The following is a 19,431-nucleotide window of genomic DNA, read 5'->3' as shown; positions in this document are numbered from 1 at the left end:
ATCCCTCTTCTTAATACCCCTATTCTCCCTTCATCCGGAGCTGCCGTAACTTGGGCTCATCATGCTATACTCGCGGGGAAGGAAAAACGAGCAGTTTACGCTTTAGTAGCAACCGTTTCACTGGCTCTAGTATCCACTGGCTTTCAAGGAATGGAATATTACCAAGCACCCTCCACTATTTCGGATAGTATTTATGGTTCTACCTTTTTCTTAGCAACTGGCTTTCATGGTTTTCATGTGATTATAGGTACTCTTTTCTTGATCGTATGTGGTATTCGCCAATATCTTGGTCATCTGACCAAGAAGCATCACGTTGGCTTTGAAGCAGCTGCATGGTACTGGCATTTTGTAGACGTGGTTCGGTTATTCCCATTTGTCTCTATCTATTGGTGGGGAGGTATATGAAAGAAGGGAACGAATAAGTGGATTGAGGAATAAAAGCTCGAAGACAAAGAGAACTTCTCCGGGTACTCAAGATATTGTGTTTGGAGAGGTGTAGATTGTAGATTCCAGCCGAGAAGACCAGGAAAAGATAAGGATAAAGAATGTCATATATCTCAGGAGCTAGATCACTTCCCGATGAACAAGTCAGAATTGCCTCAACAAAAATGGATGGAATTGGACCGAAAAAAGCCATTCAGCTTCGTTATCGATTAGGTATCAGGTGCATAAAAAGGAAATCAAGTTTGGGAAATGCCACCAAGGAAATGATTTATGGACCATAGTCATTGCTAGATCTCTTATTGCTTTATTTTCCTGCATCCGGACAAGAAGATCTATTTCTCCCTTCGGGGTGACGCTAGCTGAACTTACTTAGAAATGGTCAATTTTGCCTGCCTTGGAGTAATGATTCCACCATTGGATCTTAGAAACGGAGAAGTCGAGGTCGAAGCCTATCATCAAGGCTATCTACAAATAAAGCATAATCGGAAATGAGCAAATACAAATAAACAAGATCCGGAAGAGTTTCCGCTTTCGCACGCACCTGGACCGCTGGATTATGTTGAAGAATAAGACCTCGCCATGGCAGACTCTAGCTTAAAGGTAATGAGCTGATGAAACCAGAGCAAGAGAGGCACCGAAGCAACTCGAGAGATACTTTCTTTGAAATCGGGATTTTGGGGGTCTCAATGGAAGGCAAGGTAGCGCTACTGAATCCCCGTCGTACTGAAGCTGCTCCTCTCGCTCTCGATAAAGACAAGGAGGTCATGAAGGAGCTGGAGGGGAAACGTGGGGAGGATGGGCTGGAACCTGAAAACGCTTGCTTGCGCCCCACCCCGGCCCTATCTTGCTCCAGCTTTACGGGGGTGATCGACGACGGCCACGCCGGGGAGATGAACGTCTCTTCAGGTATGAGATTATGTGGGAGACTTGAGCGCGTGTTGGACTCGCCCTACTATGGACATGAGATACATCTGGTCCCACTACCCCGTGTCATATTTAAAAGCTGGATCTTGTTGTTCATGGCCCCATTTCTCACTGCACTTAAAACAGAGCCCCCGGGTGTGTCGATATGTATGGAGGGCCGAATTCTTGTTGGCGTTGAGTGTACTAAGTCTAAGATCTGCTTACCCGTGTGTCCTAAGATACTGCTGCTTTCCTTGTAGCCATGTCTGAAGCAAACAGTGCCTGGGTAAGCTAGTTGATCCCACCCGAGAGCTCTAGCGATTCGTATAAGTGTTGGTTTGTCGACTAAGCAGTCGCCTTAGGAGCACGTCGTCAGTATCACACTTGTTATTCGCAAAATCTACCTTCCAAACGATTTCCAGAGGATCGAGCAAGAAAAGGAGATAGTCAATCTCTGTTTGAACCCGGTTGCTTTCTGCGCAGAGATGTTTGCTCGTGTCTGTCTTCCGGGTCATCTATAGAGGCTTCTGTTTGGATATAAAAACGGACGTATAGGTAGCTTTTAAGGTGATGTATCGTCTGCGGTTCTTCCCGCTGTACATCAATCGTTCACTAAATCGATGAGGAAGGTGAAAGTAGGGCCATCGACTGGGAAGCAAGCATGAAGGAAGAACTCTGGACTTTGGTTTCAAGCTGAACTATTTACTTCTTCTTAAACAATTTATTGCTTTCCATTCCACTGCTTCTGCACAAAGCCAACGAGCTTCAAACTTATTGCTACTTCCACTCCGTGAAGATTCTTGGTCGTCGTAGTAACACGTATCAAGCACCAGTTGAAAGACCCATTCTAGCTTAAAATCAGTCTTCTACACGATTCCTTATTTAGGAGCTTCCTGTGGTGAATTGGGATACCTAAGTATTTGAAAGCTACGGATACACCAAAAAGGTGGGCATATTGAGTCTCGAACTGCTTGCTTTATGCGGCTCAACTATTGCCAGTCAGTACGGATGCATTGGTACTCCGATCCGATATCATAACTTTATTCAATCTCATATCCAGATCCAGATTGGGAGCACGGTCGCGAGTCTGCACCTAAGGTGCCTCGCCTCTCGTGGGGAACGTATTGCATTTTATGCATTCTACCCCGCTTCAATGATTGCTATTGCCCCGCTTTTCTGACTCTTCTCTGCTTCTGAACTTGCCTGCTCTGTTTCTTCAGGTTCAGAGTTAACACCTTCAGGCGATCTTCCAAACTATAATTGTATTTGCCAACTGGAATTCGGGAAGTAGTAGCAACGACGAGATTTCTTGCATTTTAGTACTCGAAAGGATGGATAATTCAATACTGAACTGCCCGAATCAACCTGAATCAAAAAATGATTTCTCGAATTTTAGTATAGAAAGCAGATCGAAAACCCCTATTTAATTAGTTCTTTCGAGTCACTCACTGAAGAGGGAAAGAAAGATCAGGGGAAGAAGCGGGGTAGAGGAATTGGTCAACTCATCAGGCTCATGACCTGAAGACTGCAGGTTCGAATCCTGTCCCCGCCTTATCACACGTCAGACAGATACCCAGGATCCGAGTCCTGATCACCTGTTTTTTAATCCCTGTTGTTATGGAAAGTGTTGCTGTGTCAAATCGAGATTATGTGGGTGTTCAGCTTATTAAGCAATTCGTTCGTCCTCAATAGCTCAGTTCGGTAGAGCGATCGGCTGTTAACTGATTGGTCGTAGGTTCGAATCCTACTTGGGGAGATTTGATTCATTCTTTAATGTAAGAATAAAGAATGGAATTAAAGGGCTTGCTTTGACCCTTAGGAGTAGAGTAGGTAACCCGTTTGCTATCCTTATTTCTATTTCTATTGCATTTTCTATCTCATCGTATCACATTGTGTTCTACGATTCCACTTCGACAAAAGGAAAGAGCATACCTAAGTTCAATAGCTTTACGTCCGCTATCCCGATCATGATTTTCCTACCCTCAGGGGGAAAGTAAAGGCCCTTTCTTACTCGAAAGCCGTTCCAATCAAGGCAAGAGCCAGAAGTAGACCGACTTGTAGATCGGGTAGCAATAGGCTATGACATAGCTCACTTTACCAAGAACATAGGGCGTAAGATCAAGAGGTTCTTCCACCGAAAGATGGGGATCCTGTCTCTCCACAAGGGTTCCCTTTCTATCGAACTGGCCTTGGCGAGTCGCTTTAATTCCACTGGAGGGTTGTAGCTAGACCAATTCTCTACATTGTTATTATTGTCCTCCCGACCGATCGATCACATCCTAAACTCTGTATGTCAAGCTAAGAGTAACCATAGTCTCAGCAAATAGATAGTCTCCTTCCTTTGTTACCGGTCTTCTTATAATGCCGGGCCACGCCCAGAAGTTTCCCTAAGTGACATGGCTAATAGGAATATTACAGATTTACTCAGCGTCCATTTTTTATTCCCGTCCATATCTGTTACGGTTTGTTTCCTAGAGCAGCACTTAGGAGCAGTTGGAAAATAAACCACTTTCAACACCCGGGCGCTAAGAGACATAGGATCTTGTAGAATCCGCCAGGCTTGCCTAGCCAAGATAGCCAGATTCTCAATTTCAATGTCTCTAAATCCCATGCCTCCCTTATACTTCGGCATCGTCATCAAGTCCGACGAGACCCATGCCGTCTTCCTTCCTTTCTACTAAACAGAATTTGACCCTATTTCAGTACCACTTGATAAGCCCGGATCTGTCTGACCAATAGGAGATAGGCAGAAGAACAGCGCTAAGGATAGTTACTGAAAGGCAAGGCTTATATGAATGTGCTTTCTAACAGTCTTAGTCGATTGAAAGAAAGGATTGCTATCCAAGCACGATAATAAGAATATAGATAGAGCCTCTATAACTCGAGCAAATGCCATGAGTGAGACTCTAGGACTTTCAGCGTTCATCCTATTTATGATAAAGCGTGTACTGATGTAGTCGGCGAGCATCCCATGCTAGAGCAGAAGAGGTTCTTTCTAAATCGGAGTATCGGGACTCATTGAACTTCTTGCACATAAGATTCAAATTAGAGTGTTGAATTCAGATACCGTTTTTGGGATCGATCTTCCTTTCGGGTCATATATGGATGTTATCGAGAATGAATACCGCCCTGAGGTAGTGTTGTTTCTCTTTCCAGAGCAGTATAAGAAAATATCGTCGTTACTTTTCAGGTTGCCCGTGGTTGTGCCTGAAGTTGACGGTCGGTATACTCGCCAAGCCTACCACTGTGAGATATGTGCTCTAAATGGGAGGTATGGACAACCGCATGAGATTTATGTAGTGCATGAGTTGTTGTGGGGGAGTCAACCGATCTCTAACCAGATCTAGAAAAAGAGGTAGCTATGGTCGAGTATCCGATCTCTAACCAGCCTTCGGTGCCTCTCGAATAGGATTTGTCGTAGACATGTGCCAATGACGCTTCCTCGTCACATGTTGATACAAGTAAGATTGAGGGTAGAACCTTTCCCCTCGCGCAGTAGCGAATTCTATAAACGGATTGTTCTATTTCTAAATCATTTTAGGAATGAATGAGAATTGTGTATGCATTGTACCTCGCCTTAAAGGTCTATTTTCTCAGAAAAGCGGTTTGAACATATAGAGAATATGTTTTCTAGCACGAGCGAAATGAACATCACTGATCCAATACAAGATCAGACAGATTCAAACACCCGGCAGAAAAAAACCTTCTCTGGACATTGTATTGTAACAAGACTCCCGTCTAACCAATATAGTTCCACTCTTCATGGCAGTCTGCTTGCCGCACTTCTGATGTTAAGATCCTTCAATCTTTTTAAAACAGAGGAGGGGGATGGCTCGTACCACCGCCGGCAACCCAAACTACAGATAAGGAGGTTGCAGCCTTAAATCATAAACAATAATAACGTTGAAAGCAGGCGGACTATCTGCAGTATAGCGATTCTTTATTGTGGCAAACCCTTAGAGAATCAAAGTGGTTTCAAACCGCACCTATAATAGACTACACTATACAACGTCCCGCCCTTAAGTGAAGGATGTGGCATACCTTGATTGGTAATAGCCTACATGCAGGCTGTGTGGAGAGAAGGCTGACGTTAGATGACGACTCTAGTATAGTCTCAGAATACAGAATTCTCGACAAATTACGCCTCGAACTATATGTCCGAATTCCCCCTCAACGAATTATGTGGCACCCTTTAAGAGTATAAATCTCTTGCTTATAAATTCCAGGTGTAAAATAGCTCGTAAATTCATTAGGTAAAACATAGTTTTATAATATGCCCTCTTTCAGTATTGTATAAGGGGTAGTGTTACAGGTATAATCACGTTTGTAGTGATAAAGGTTGCAATCATGATTGCTAGTCCAATCGAAGCCATACGTTCTTTTTGAGCCAGATGCTCCATATCATATTGATTAACCTCAACTATTCGGCAAAAAGGTTCACAAGAAGGTTTATAATTGTTATAAACTATCTCCACGACATCTTCAGTCATCCAGTATGTGATTTTATTATAACCCTCTACTACGGAACTATAATGTTTGAATGGCTCGAACAAGTGGAGCTTCGTATCCTCTAGTGGTAGAGTAAGTGGATCTTGTGCACTAAATTTGTACCAAACAACTACCCCGATCCCTAATAAAACGAGGATATGGAAAGTGCAGAAACTACCCCCCTCGAATTTATGTGCATATGCCCTTGTTGTAACTTGAACTAATAGTCTTGTGTACCCTTCAGCAAATAGGGATTTCACCCCAGAACCATAATATGTGTTATGGATCTCATTCCACGACAGAGTTAACTTGTTTATACTCACTAAACCTAAAGAATTCATTATTCTATTCAAATTATTAACCGAATAATACCTATTTCTAATGGTAGACCACGGAATGGTCGAAGATGCAGGCCAATTTGCAAAAAAGGGCAGGGTTTTGTCAAACAATAACGATTTCTTAGGCGCCTTTACTATGCGAGTATTCGGTCTATCAAAAACAGTGTAATCAAAAGCACTTCCAGCTACGCGATGACTGATATCAAACCGGTATTTAGTAAAATACTCCCCTAAATACAGATAGATTATATAAGCTATCACGATTTCAGTTTCATATAGAGCAGCCCAACCTTGTATAGCACCTCCGAGAGCACACAATAAATCGATTAACGAAGCCCATGTCGCACTAATATCGACGATTTGATAATGTTTCAGAGCAGATATACATTGACAGCTAATTCTGTGGATTAAACTGTTGATCTTTGAACAACGACCGAAGATATTATTCATCTTCCCTAATGAAGTAGCGGAAGTATCTGACCCAGTTGAACCGTCATCACCACCGTCTGCCCCCGATCCAAGGACGATTCCTATAGCAATCAAATCCTCTTTACTAATTATAGCAAAACCTTTACCCTTTTCACTAGAAGTCGATTTGATCTCCATCTCTACTTCTTCTATGTCATCTCGCTTATTAGACGCTGAATGATTACTATCAATAATATATACCTCATCATTAGATATTGAATCTATATTATTCACATCGTAAGCGATTAATAACTTGAATATCCACCGCTAAAAAGGGGATAAAATGAAGGAAACGAAAGCGAAATGACTCAAAAACTGTCTCCCCACTCTGTTTATGAGACCCGTATACCTACGACGAATACTCAACCACCACTATATAAGAAAACACCTCTTTCTGCTTCTGGTAGTTATGCCAGGTATTTCAGAAATCTACTTATTGATAATAGGAGAGTTTATGAACCGTATGAGATGATACAAGAAATGGGGGCATTTAATGATTTCAACGGTTGGCTGAAGAAACTAAGCACGGCTAAACCGAAGTGCTGCGGCGTGGAGATTTCTAGTGCGTCACACTCGTTATCTTTGAGTGGGTATAGTGGTTATGAACGAAAATTCATTAGGTTTATGAAGGAGCGTAATCACGATTTCATTTATAAGACTAGCTGTTTCGATTACACTGAAAGGGCAAATCCTCATCTAGGAAATCCTGATGTCGTGAGGGAAATCAATTTTAATGAGAGAAAGTCTTGGCAGGAATTCGGGCGGAACCCAACATTTATATGGCATATGGCATATTTGAATCATCTCATGTGTTTAAGAACGATGAAGGAAATATTTTGGGATAAAGGAGTCTTTGATCGTCGTATTCCTGAATATAACACAGCGATACAACACTTGCATAACGAACTATCACACCAATTGCACTGGTTCCGGACGCATAGGGGTATCAATGCTCTAGCGATGAAGACTAAAGCCCTTGTCATAATGGATAATACGTCTGTGGGTTACAGATACGTGTATGGGAATCTACTCGCAAGTGTCCAGTTAGGCTGTTGTGGGACTATGACATTGTTGAGTATCACACAAGGTGATGCTGCGATTCTGGAACTCATATCAGGGATGGGTAATTTCATGGAAATTATGAGAAATTCTGAACCATTTCTAGGGTGGGCGACGGGTGGATCGTTATTAATTTCGTGGGAGAATATGCATTCAGATCTTATGGATCCTCCCACTGTAGGGGATGACATCCCTCATATCATATACGACAAAAACATCAACGACGGCCCCTTTGATGGCGGGATCGAAGATGGGGAGGGCGGCATACCTCTCCCTCCAGCAGCAGATGGTGGGGGTGAGGGTCCCGTGCCCGATAGCAATAGTAATAATGTGGGTTGGGGGAGTATTCTCATCGGATTTGGTCTAATAATTGGTGGAGTATGCATTGGGACTGGTGTAGTTCCTCCAGACCTAAATCTCTCAGAAATTCTCAGCAACATATTGAAAGGAGGGAACGAATAATAAAATGATTATGAGGCAAAAACAGATGAGGATGCAGTTTCAAATTCAATCAATTAAGATAGGTATTTCAGGAATAATTAGTATGGGAATGGATGGAAGCAATTCTAGAGTTTCTGATATCTTATATAGCATAAATAGGAATGGTAGAAGGAGCTATTGTATATACCTGAATAGTAGACCCGCATATCGGTTAGCGTCAACAGTAGAGACAATGTATAATAGCGACCCAAAGGGATGGGAGAGTCGGGGAGTCCTCCGTTTCCGTATGGAGCGCGCCGTTAAAGCAATTTTAGCTAATCGTTATGTGTTATCAAACATAGAGTGTTGTTCTCTAACAAAAATTCCTCACGCCTTCGAGGCTCTCCTCCACGGTGAATATAGACGAGGGTATTCACACCAATATTATGATGCGGAAACCCAAACTACTAATGTTTGGAGAGCGGGGTGCGGCGTAGATTTACTAGTATTGATGGCACTATCAAAACGTCTATTGGAATTGATAGGTCACCCGCACAACGTTTACGAGTTGGAAGATCTTGAGGAAGCTCACTATTCTTATATTAGTAAGATGTCAACGAATGTAAGAAGAGTGTACAAGATCGACTTCTCATTATGGAATGTGAAGAAGTATACTCTTCAGAAAGTTGTGTTAAGCTATGTAGATGGGTTGAGTAGCATGGAAGAAGCGCTGATCGGAATGTTGTTAAACAACCCCTTTTACTATCAGGATAAAGGGTGGGATGCGTCATGGGAGTATGTCCCAGAGATAGGAGAAATCTCTCGGGTGCTATTTCACGTTTACTTGAGGGCGCAATTTGACTCGAAGATATGGAAGGCATATCCAGGAGTTAGTTACTCACGGTTGGGTAGCGAAGTGATTATAGTAATCAAGGATGAAACATATATCGATCTGGAATCGTTGTTAGAAGATGTAGGTATTCCTGGGAAAATCGACTATCTCGATGAGGAGAATAGTACAACCCCTTGTCTGGTTTGTACCCCACATGAAAGAAAAGTCATCGTTTTAGCGGATGGGTGTATTGAAGTGGAGAACAGCGAGGATTATCTGTGATAGAAGGCTTCGTTACAATCCTAGCTATGCCATAGGGGTAAATAGCAATGTCGCACGTGTTTTTGCTGTTGTTAGATCCACGGCATAGATCTAAAAGATGGCTCCACATGCACAGAGGGTGGTATACCACTTCGTAAATAGAAGAAAGAATGGGAAGATTTGAGACGAACCACATTTCCAAGAGATTGATGTCTACTCCGTGTCCTGTAACCTCGAATCTAGTGGAAAAAGAAAAAGCTAGTTCCACTTCAACGCTGTTATCTGCATCGGGCGATACTCCTTCAACGAGAGTGAGTCGCTTAACACGGAACCACTTTCAGAAGCTTTATTGAGTTCGAGTTTTGATAGTTGCGAAGATCCGAGTTCGGCTACTTACGAAGAAGGGGAGACTACCCTATTCCTACCCCCACAGACAGACTAGCTAAGCGTGGTAGTTGAGTGAACAGGCTATCAAGAGATTTATGCCCTCTATCTGATAGTGGTAAATAGAAGCCGTAGGAATTTCCCCATCTATATACATTCGAACCGCTCTTCGTCATATTTCACTCTTCTAGAGGATAAAATACAACGATTTACTCACCCTATTCAGACAGTACCTAAACATGGAAGAGAGAGTCGACGATGCCTTCCCGTCAACATCCTGCAGCAATCGGCATAACGTCAAACAAGTGTTGTCGATTTGGCAGCGCTCGCTCGTAGGAAGCAAAAACGATCGCGTGCCTCATCCTTTGTCATGACTCTATTCCTAGGTCAAGGGCAAAACGAACCCTATGAGGACATAAGCACAAACCGACTTACCTGGGAGTGTATAAAACCGGGCCCCCGTTTTACACCATAACTCGAGTACCCGATAAATGGAAGGGATAACCTTCCTATGTCAGATGGAGTGTATAGATGACGGGAGGTTGGAGGGCTTGTTAGCACGCCTAGTGTACGGCCTTGTTGAGAAAGGTATAGATCGCCCCTTCTGATCTTTACGGTTACATGTTGACATCACCATTCACAATGTTATTATATATCTTTACCGGATAACTCTTACGGGCGAGGGCATTATTGATTTCAACCTAATAGGGCTACTCTAAAACCTACCGATTTATCATTTATCCTGCTCGACGATCAAAGACACATTAAAAACCTCTCAATAAATCCCTTCTTAATACGAAAAAGAAAAAGGGGTGATGATGTGAGGGAAACGATAAAGGATGAGAGAAACGCATGTAGGATTAGGTTAGAACCTACATATAGACCCTGTACAGAGCTGTGCATTCATAATAATAATGTGGTTTACAAGGACTGCGCTCCTATCACCTTCATGCAGAGAGTCAGCGTACCAAAGACATAACTAGCAATACACTAAAAATCAATTACGGTTGTTTAGTTAGCGATCCTACTATCAATCAGACGTATTTGACTCGATTGACGGATTCGCTACTTCGACCTCCCCCCCTTCAACTTCTTGACACGAACAAGAATAAGTTTTCAGGATGTTGCTAACCGTGAAATTAGGTGTTTTCATTTCTGCAAAGTTTTCCTTATAAAAGAGGTCCATCTGGAAATTCATCCAATAGCGTTCTTGCGCTTTTTGCATTATAGCTGCGTACAGCATAATATCATGCATCATATAGTTCACATATTCCTGTTTTTTCTCTACTAGATTGTGTATTGACATCGTCTCGGTGTTACAAGCTTTAGAACTGTGTTGTCGGCAAAACATATCAAGCAACTCATCTTCCTGGATATAACATAAAAGATCATTAAAGTCCCGCACTTTGAAAAGTAATCGGTTATTAACTGCTGAATACACCCTCATATTGGAGATATTATTATATCTCGTAAGCGTTGAACATTTGAACTCATGTTTACGATGTATCAAACAATTCCTTAGTATACGATAACTATCATCTCTATCGAAATTCGTTAAATAAACGTGAATACTCCTTCTTTCATTTTTCACTCTCCTAGTTAAACCGGTCAACAAACTATATACTAACCGTCTACCTCCCTCGGTTAGACACTTAGCGAGAAGAGTTGAGTCATTAGCGGAAGAAAACATATGACTATCCTTCAAAACAGATACTTGATTACCTCTAACCTTCATAACAGTTGAGTAGTCAGTGGAAAACATATGATTATCCTTCAAAGCTAGAGGTTGATTAGCTCTAACCATAACGAACGCACCTGAATGTGGTATCTTAAACTGCTGATATCTATCTCTATATAAAAGTGTAAGCATATTAACAACAATGACTGGTTTGAGAGTTGGAACGTCCGGAACCTGCTTAACCTTCTTCACTTTTCGATTATAGTGAATTTTACAAGGAGAGAAGTCATTCTCATTCCTCTCCGCGACTATTTGATTATAAATCGACCGAATAGAGGGAATTGTGTTGCGCGTGTCTGGATATCCGCTCCAAATACTAGGAACCCTCATCCGATTAGAAAGTTTTAGATTAGAGTTCTGAATCGTCAGAGTCTCTTCAGCTGGAAGCTTCAGTTGATACTTATCCTGTAGCTTAGTGATGTAGGGGTTTTTCCGAGTATCGGCTGTATTCGTTTTCTTTGGCCTTCTCGGTATACTAGAGACTAGGGTTTGTAGTCTTTCTGATATCTCCAACGAGTCATAAAGCATCTTATAAAGATCTGATGAAGATAAGCACTCACTAATCTCCTCTCTTTTCGAATGGGGCGCTAAAAATCTAAGACCCACTTTATAAACAGGTTTCTGATGATACTTCTCAGCAACTTGGATCATCTCTCTATACACTATATTGATTATATAATCAATCGGGAGGATTTGAGAAGGATCCGATTCATCATAGAGCCAGATGCTCGTTGATGTAGGAAGGGTATCATCAATTTCTGGACAGGAGCCTTTTTCCAAGTATAGCACTGGCACGATGGAAGCTGTCGTAAGATCGCCCTCCTTCGGGATTGGGATTCTTGGATAGATATATTTCTGTAATAGTATATAACATGCAACTGTATGTGCAACCCAATGATTAACCAATGGATAAACAGGTTTATACTCTACGCTAGCTATTGCAATCATACCTTTGACTGTATAATATTTCCATGACGTCAGATCGAAACGTTCGCTGAGTTCAGTGATAGCCCCAGTATCAATATTCAGAATACTAGTACAATAGTACCGGAATCTAAGACTTCGTCTCTGGAATAAGTCATTCATGGTATCACCTTATCCTTCTAATTTTGTGGCCGGTTTTGTGGTAAGCGTGATAGATTGAATCAACAAGCAGTAGTGTGATCTGCTGCTTGCGGTCAGTACTACGTGTGATCTCAATCATATTTCATGATGAAGATACCTCTAATGTTCCCACTAGATCTTAGACCCGCTAACCTCCACTCTTGCCTTTCAGTTTATTTCCCGCGATCCTAATCTTTAGTTCCACTTCTGACTGGATGGGAGAAGACCCTCCAAGGTGAGCTGGTTTCGGCCTTCTTTGTGAGCAGCTCCTAACTCGCTCGACGGGGTATGATCGCTACTGTTGATAGGTCGATCGGAAAAGAATAAGTTCCAGGACTGAACAGAAAGAAAGTACTCTAACACTTTCTTCGCCATTCTTTTCTATGAGGAGCTCTATTTTGCTAATAAAAATGTAATGCTACCTCCCTACGGCGATTCATAACTAGAAGAACTCGTTGGCACAACCGGACCTTATTAAAGGCCTCGGCCGTCTGATCGACTGAAAGATCTTATCTTGGAGTTCTAGTATGGGTCGTCGGCCCTTTCTCCTCCTCAGTAGGTGCAAACCCTGGTTCTGTAAATGATTATAACTGCCTTGGAGCTAGATAAGCAAACCTTCTTCTGTTTGAGTATGATGGATGTTACACCCACTGCCAGATACAAGCAAAAGCTTTCCAGCTAAGCTAGGAGTCAGAACGAACTCATGAAGCTATCCTTCTTCTTGGATCTCAAGATTCAAATGGAATTTTATCACCCCGGATTTTGGCTTTAATTTCCACTTTATACTTGAGTTAAGCAAGGCACCAGCATGGGAGAGAGAAGATAGCCCCTCGGGATCGCTTACTAGCCGGCCTGCTTGATTTATTTATGAGGTATCCAGATGGCACTGCACCGGCGAGGGAAAGGGAAGCTGATGAGAGGTAAGGGAAAAGTCCATTTAATGAATAGGTTCACTACAGACTGTACTATCTCTAGACCCCCTCTCTATACTCCCTCATAATATATGGATCCCCCGGATAATATTGATCCTCCAACAGCTGACATATCTTATCTAAACTCCCGGAAACCTGGGCATGGCTTTTTCGAACTTAGTTGATTTCGCAAGAAGCAACTTGAAAAGCACAAAGACTACATCTAAACAAACCTTACGTCTTCGTTCGGCTCATTCTTGCTTATCTCACCCTATTTCCTTACTTTAGCTTAGAAGTAGGCATATGGGAAGTTACACAAAGATGACTTATCGGTTGGCCTAAGCTTACTCGATTCCATTCTTTCCAATATCATATACGCCTAGTGAAATGCATCTATCTCCTCTCCTCCCCTTCTTTCTTTTTATCCATTTTATATACCTAGTCGAAGACTACTTCAGATTATAGGGCGGGCTTTTCTACCCATTGACCGGGACCGATCACTGTGTTTGACCGCTCTTGGTATTCAGACCTTGGACTTTTTCGCTAGGAGCTGATCCATTCTTTAAGAGCTCTATACATAAAGAGAAGGCGTATTCACTTAAAGGACTGTGAAATCTACCCTATGCCCCGAAAAGTCTAGGCACCTAAATAAAGTAAAGATGGGATCCCTGACCAATAGATTAAGCTATCCAATGAGTTAGGAACCTTTTTTCTTCCCCCTTCTCTTCTCCGCTTTGCTCGAGGGAATACGACGAGCACTCATCTCCAGCATTCAGGTGGTCCTATCATCTCTATTTCCTCCCGACATTTCCTTCTCTAGTCAGGGAAGCCATAATCAGTCAGTCAGAAGTATATCTATAGGGAGTTTCTAATAAGAGAACTGGATGTGCGAAACTTGTGTCAAGAGGGGTGTAGAAAGGAGAAAAAGCATAGTTCAAACTAGCCTCATCACAAAAAAAAGCCCATGATCAAATGTCTTCTTTGAGGTGGCACAAAGACGAAAGTAATTAGTTCAACAAGGCCGATGATAGAAGGGCTGGGCCTAATTAATTGTTCTGGTATAGAGATGAATGAGAGGATGGAGATAGCGCATTGAATGGTTTGAGGAAGTAGTTAAACAATGATAAAATTTTGCACAGATAATGCGGGATGAAAGTTCGATATGTTCCTAAAAATATGCTAATTTGAAAGGTAGGAATTTTTATGGTGACCTATGAAATATGAACTCGAAAATGCCAACCTCGAGAGGAGTAGGCGATCTCACTGCGTAATGCGAAAGTGCCCGTCTGGTCGAAGTAAGAAATAGCATTAGATACTGGTCAAACAGCAGACCCGAGCATATGGAGGACAAGTGGAAAGTGGATTCCAGGTTCGAGAGGTTCCTCCGTCTGCCTCGGCTCCAAGGCGGCTACCAAGCTCGTAAGCAAGCGGTCTGTTAATGATACTTAATGAAAAAGAGATCGGCTCTTGGATGATATATTTGGTTATAATAACACATTCCTTAGGTTAGAAACCGATTCAATCGACTACTTACTGAAATGAAATAAGAACCCTCTTTGGGAGAAGTTCTCATTGTGATTAGAATGACCAGCACGAAAGCAGTGATCTTCTAGGTCTGGCTCATAAATAGGCCTTGGCTCCGCGGCAAGTCCTTCTTAAGCATGTGATGGAGCTCAAAAACGGCGTTAGGCCGTGAGGGCAACTGATGACCATTCGGTCTATTGATAGGACAGTCACTACCGAAACCCCTTTCTATGTCCTTACGAAGATGGAATACGATCTTAAACTTAGACGAGTTGCTAACCGAAGGCAAAAACCAGGGATTTTTGGAGTATGTACCTCGATTTCCAACGGGAAATTCATATCTAATAGAGGACTAGATCGATGCTTTAATGCGAGGGCAGGGTATCTACTCGCTTTCTTGCCTTATCACGAGCTATTGAGAACGGATCTAAGGGCATCCCTACCTACAATCCTTCCTTGGTGCCCCATTCCTATCTTCTTTTCCAGCCATCAAACTTGTTCAATTCGTTTTCTTGAGATCTGTGGAATAGTGATATCATACTTGAATCCACATTCCCAGTATTTGAGGAAGAAGTAGAATCTTAGTCCTTTCGAATTTCTAAGTTGGGAATTTGATATCGACTAAATCAAGAAACTCGATTTCACTATGATATGACCACTGAACCCTTTGATGCAACATTTCTTGTTTCCAGAAGATCTCGGATGGTTTCTGAAGCTTCCATGATCTTGTAAAAGAAAGAAACCCTTTCTATAAGTCATGAAGACGTGGACCAAAAGACTAAGAAACTGCACAATCTATTGATTGACTGAAAAACTCAAGCTGAGTAACTTGCTTGAATGATCGCTCCGGCTCTGGGCCGTCTGATCTTCGGGATGCAGAATAGGGGATCGCTTGCCAACCGTTAGTTAGGACCAGTGAAAACCCACGCTTGGTGAAGGCGAAGTTCAGTTTGGAGATCTAACAATTCCTTATGTCGTGTATCCTCGATTGATGCAGCCTCAGATGCTTCAATTGTAGATTTGAGTATTGAGCGAAAGGTTACACCACCTATAGGTTCTGTATTACAGGCCAATCCTACTCCACTAGTACCAATAGGCGGCATAGGGGAAAAAGCACAACACCTAGGAATAGGAATCAACAACACAAAAACTTTCTGAGAAATTACCCAGCAAGAAAACGTATGCGCGTGGGCGCAACGGATTTCGCTCCCGTGCGCTCATCCCTTGCTTGTTCTTTCGGACTAGCACTCTTTCCCTCTCTTTGAAGTAGATTTCTCAGCTCCACGAGTCAAACGAAATAAGGCGAAAGGCCCACTACTTCTTCATTCATGGCTTATTGATTTGATTGATCCCCCTTTCGTATTCATTCGACCTGAGGTGAGGTTGGAACAAGAGTTTTCATAAAAAGAATGGTTCTTTTATGCAATTATGAACGGGCAGGCCTCTTGTGGATTCCTCCAACTCTATGAATGAAGGGGGGAGTATGAGGAAGGCCGATTTTCTTTCTATATGAAGATGAAAAAAGGATCCGGGTCAAACATTTCTTACTTTTGTTGAGTATGACTGAATGAGGAAGAGCTCCTTATGTGGTATCACTTTACCACCATCTGAAATGCGCGAAACTCCGATTGGTGGAAGCCAGTCCATGAAGATTCTCCCTTCTCTTACGTGAAATTCCCCTCTTTCGGTAAGCATCCAGTATCTCAGCAAATGAACATTTCTCTAAGCTTATCCTGTAGCTTATACGTCGTTTGAAAGCTGCTCCAAGGATCCAACGAATAGCTAAGGTTTGTTGACGATCCCTGGCTACAATCCCAGGAACATCATAAATAGTACCTGCGACTCCTACTTTGACCACTTCGCATATTGGCTTTATATTATCTACGGCGTCAACCATAAGTTTTATTACATCGCGTTCAGTTCGAGCTAGGCGGTGAAAAGTTTTATAAACAATAGCACGAACTCTCGTTCTTTTACCATCGATCATGCGAAAGTTTACCAATTTCTTGATCAATTCTTTTTGCTCACCATCAAAGTCCCCCATATAGCTGAGAATTTCCGAGCAATTGGAAGCCGCTTTCGATGACGAGGCCGATAAATTGATATTACGCGATCGTTACTGTCCATCTTTTTCAGCTCTGCTCCCGAAAAGAGAAAGGAAAGGAGACTGATCTTGACGTCGGCGTTGGTTTTTCCAACGAAACGAATATTTTTAGAACGGAACTTCACACTCAACAATTAGAAACCTAACTAGATCAACAGCGCCATTCTCGAATGTTTGACATATCTTCCAAAACCAATCTTAAGGATAGGATCATTTAAATGATCGAGATCACGAATCACACCTTTCTGCTAAGCTCCGGCTAAAGCGATTGTAGCAGCACCGGCACCTATTGATTTAGCTCCTTCTAACATGTCGAGTCGCGACATGACATTGTTTCACGAACTTCCATGACAAAATGCTAGTTGCCTCGTAACGCATACACTGGAGCGTTTGTCCCATCGACGAAGGCCGCTATACGCGTTTTCTGAAGAGCAACATTCTCTTATAACCAAACATCGCAAAGACAGAAAGGAGTATCCTGAACGTAAGGCCAATGGCTAGCATACTTCGCTGAACACTCACGATATTCAGCTAAAGCTGGATGCATATTAGATTAGATTATATTCTATTATATCTTGCCTTGGTAGAGCGAAACTTTGAACCCAACACAAGCAACTCTCCCGGTTTAGCGATATTGATGGGTTCCAGCCTCATTCCACTAGCCCTAAAAGCATTCTAAATATATAAAAGAGGGGGAATGGATTCTACAAGAAAAGGCGGGCAAAGGTAGTTCAGGGGTCAATTCTTGGAGCATAGCTCATTTCTAAGTCCCCAACCCATCTCGTGCTCGTGCTGTACGCGATCGAATCTTGCGGCCGGATAGAGCAATGGAATCACCGAGTCGTATGAAAAGAGGGCTCTTCTTTTTAATCTTAACACAAAGGCTAGCTCCCCTGGGGGTTGTCATATTACAATCATTTGTATTACTTTCCTACCAATCCTGAACTAGCTATGACCCTTATAGCGAGCCTCGCTTTACCGTTTCAGATAGAAACATATGGCGCTCCTAAAGTCGATTGGATACTTTCTTTTTTATTGAATTAAGCTAAGCCGTGGACTTTCTCACGTGAAGAACTCCTTCTTATGAGCTCATGGACTTGATCAATGCTAGTTCAAGTTCACGTCATATTAGGAAATTAGTTCATTAATTCGTTTATTTGCCAACGAAGAAGCCTTGCGCTACTCGGAAAGTACTGACTAGAGGGGGGGCGTGTGGATCCACAGTCCTAGCCATTCTCACAACGGGATAATAAAGCGAACAAAGACCATGAGAAGAGATTACAACATCCAGAACGAAGCCTGTCAAGCCAACCTTCCCTCACTGCGAAAATGCAACATCCGGCGTACTCATTGGCTTTGACCTCAGATTCATTACTTGCTAGAGAAGTAGTTTACATAACTGTCACAGCTCCAATGCGATAATCTTGTTAATCAGCAAAGTAGCTAGCCTAAATAAGGAGTTTACAATCGCTTGACTATAAAGTAAAGAGCGGCTAATGGGAGATTGCTTGAGTAGGCTCAGTAAGGGATTACCCGCGGGCAGGGTGAAAGAGCTTTCATTAATAGTATGAACTGGTGGATCAGCAAGATAGCTAGAGCTCCTTAAAGGAAAGCAAAATCCAATTCTATATTATATCAAACTATAAAGCAAAGATGAGGAAGCTGCGCCTTTACTCGCTCGAATTAGAGGAAAAAGGGGATATGCAGCAGTAACAGCTTTTCTTTCAATAGTAAGCAGGAAATGCGAATAAGAGAAGGGTAGAGAAGCGATCCGCGCATTTCCTTATTTCACAACGGATTTGACTCGTTAGAGAAATCATTTCTTAGGTATGCTACATTCTTTGAAGAAAGAGTAGGTTCTGCTATTTAAGACTTAGAGGAAGTGATTTCCGGAACTAGCAGACCAAGCCAATCAACAAGGAAAGCCTGTCAAGCAAGGAAGCCACCAAGCAAACCTTTAATAAGCATCTCTAGCGCAGTCACTTCTCTATAGAAAGAAAAAACCTGCAGTCAAGACTAGTCACATTAGTGAAACAAGTGATTCGCTGACATTCAATTCAAATAGAAAGAGTAGTCACAGCTGCGACAAGTTGCTCTAAGAGGAAGGAGTTGACTTACTTTCAATTCCTAATACAGCAAGAGCGGATTTTTTTCATGTAGCATTTCTACCCCTATAGGATTTCCCATCTTAACCGAGAATGGGTGCCCACCTTGTACGTACCGAGAATGGGTGCAGCCCACCCCATCTAAAGTAGCCTGAAATTCGTTCCTCTACAATCCAGAGCAGTCCGAACATGTACCGCGATCTGGACGGACAAAGAATGCCGTACACTTGAGTGACCCCCTTTTCTGTGACCACCACCAAATTCAAAAGAAGAGGTGAGATCACCCTGAAAAAATCCTTTGTAGCTCTTAAAATATGGGCCAACCTCTCCATTAATATTGATACTCAC

General features: G+C 42.3%; 2 non-coding genes across 2 annotated transcripts; both read left to right on the top strand.

Moving 5' to 3' along the window:
- The first annotated feature begins 2,825 nt into the window (after positions 1-2,825).
- On the top strand, positions 2,826-2,899 carry TRNAM-CAU (transfer RNA methionine (anticodon CAU)). Its single transcript has one exon. It is a non-coding gene; the product is annotated as a tRNA-Met (tRNA).
- A 130-nt stretch (positions 2,900-3,029) lies between these two features.
- TRNAN-GUU (transfer RNA asparagine (anticodon GUU)) lies at positions 3,030-3,103 on the top strand. Its single transcript has one exon. It is a non-coding gene; the product is annotated as a tRNA-Asn (tRNA).
- Positions 3,104-19,431: the final 16,328 nt, after the last annotated feature.

Source organism: Triticum urartu, unplaced genomic scaffold (assembly GCF_056163025.1).
Source record: "Triticum urartu cultivar PI428250 unplaced genomic scaffold, HENAU_Tu73 scaffold1, whole genome shotgun sequence".
Lineage (NCBI taxonomy): Eukaryota > Viridiplantae > Streptophyta > Magnoliopsida > Poales > Poaceae > Triticum > Triticum urartu.
This window is presented reverse-complemented; position numbering and strand designations above follow the sequence as displayed.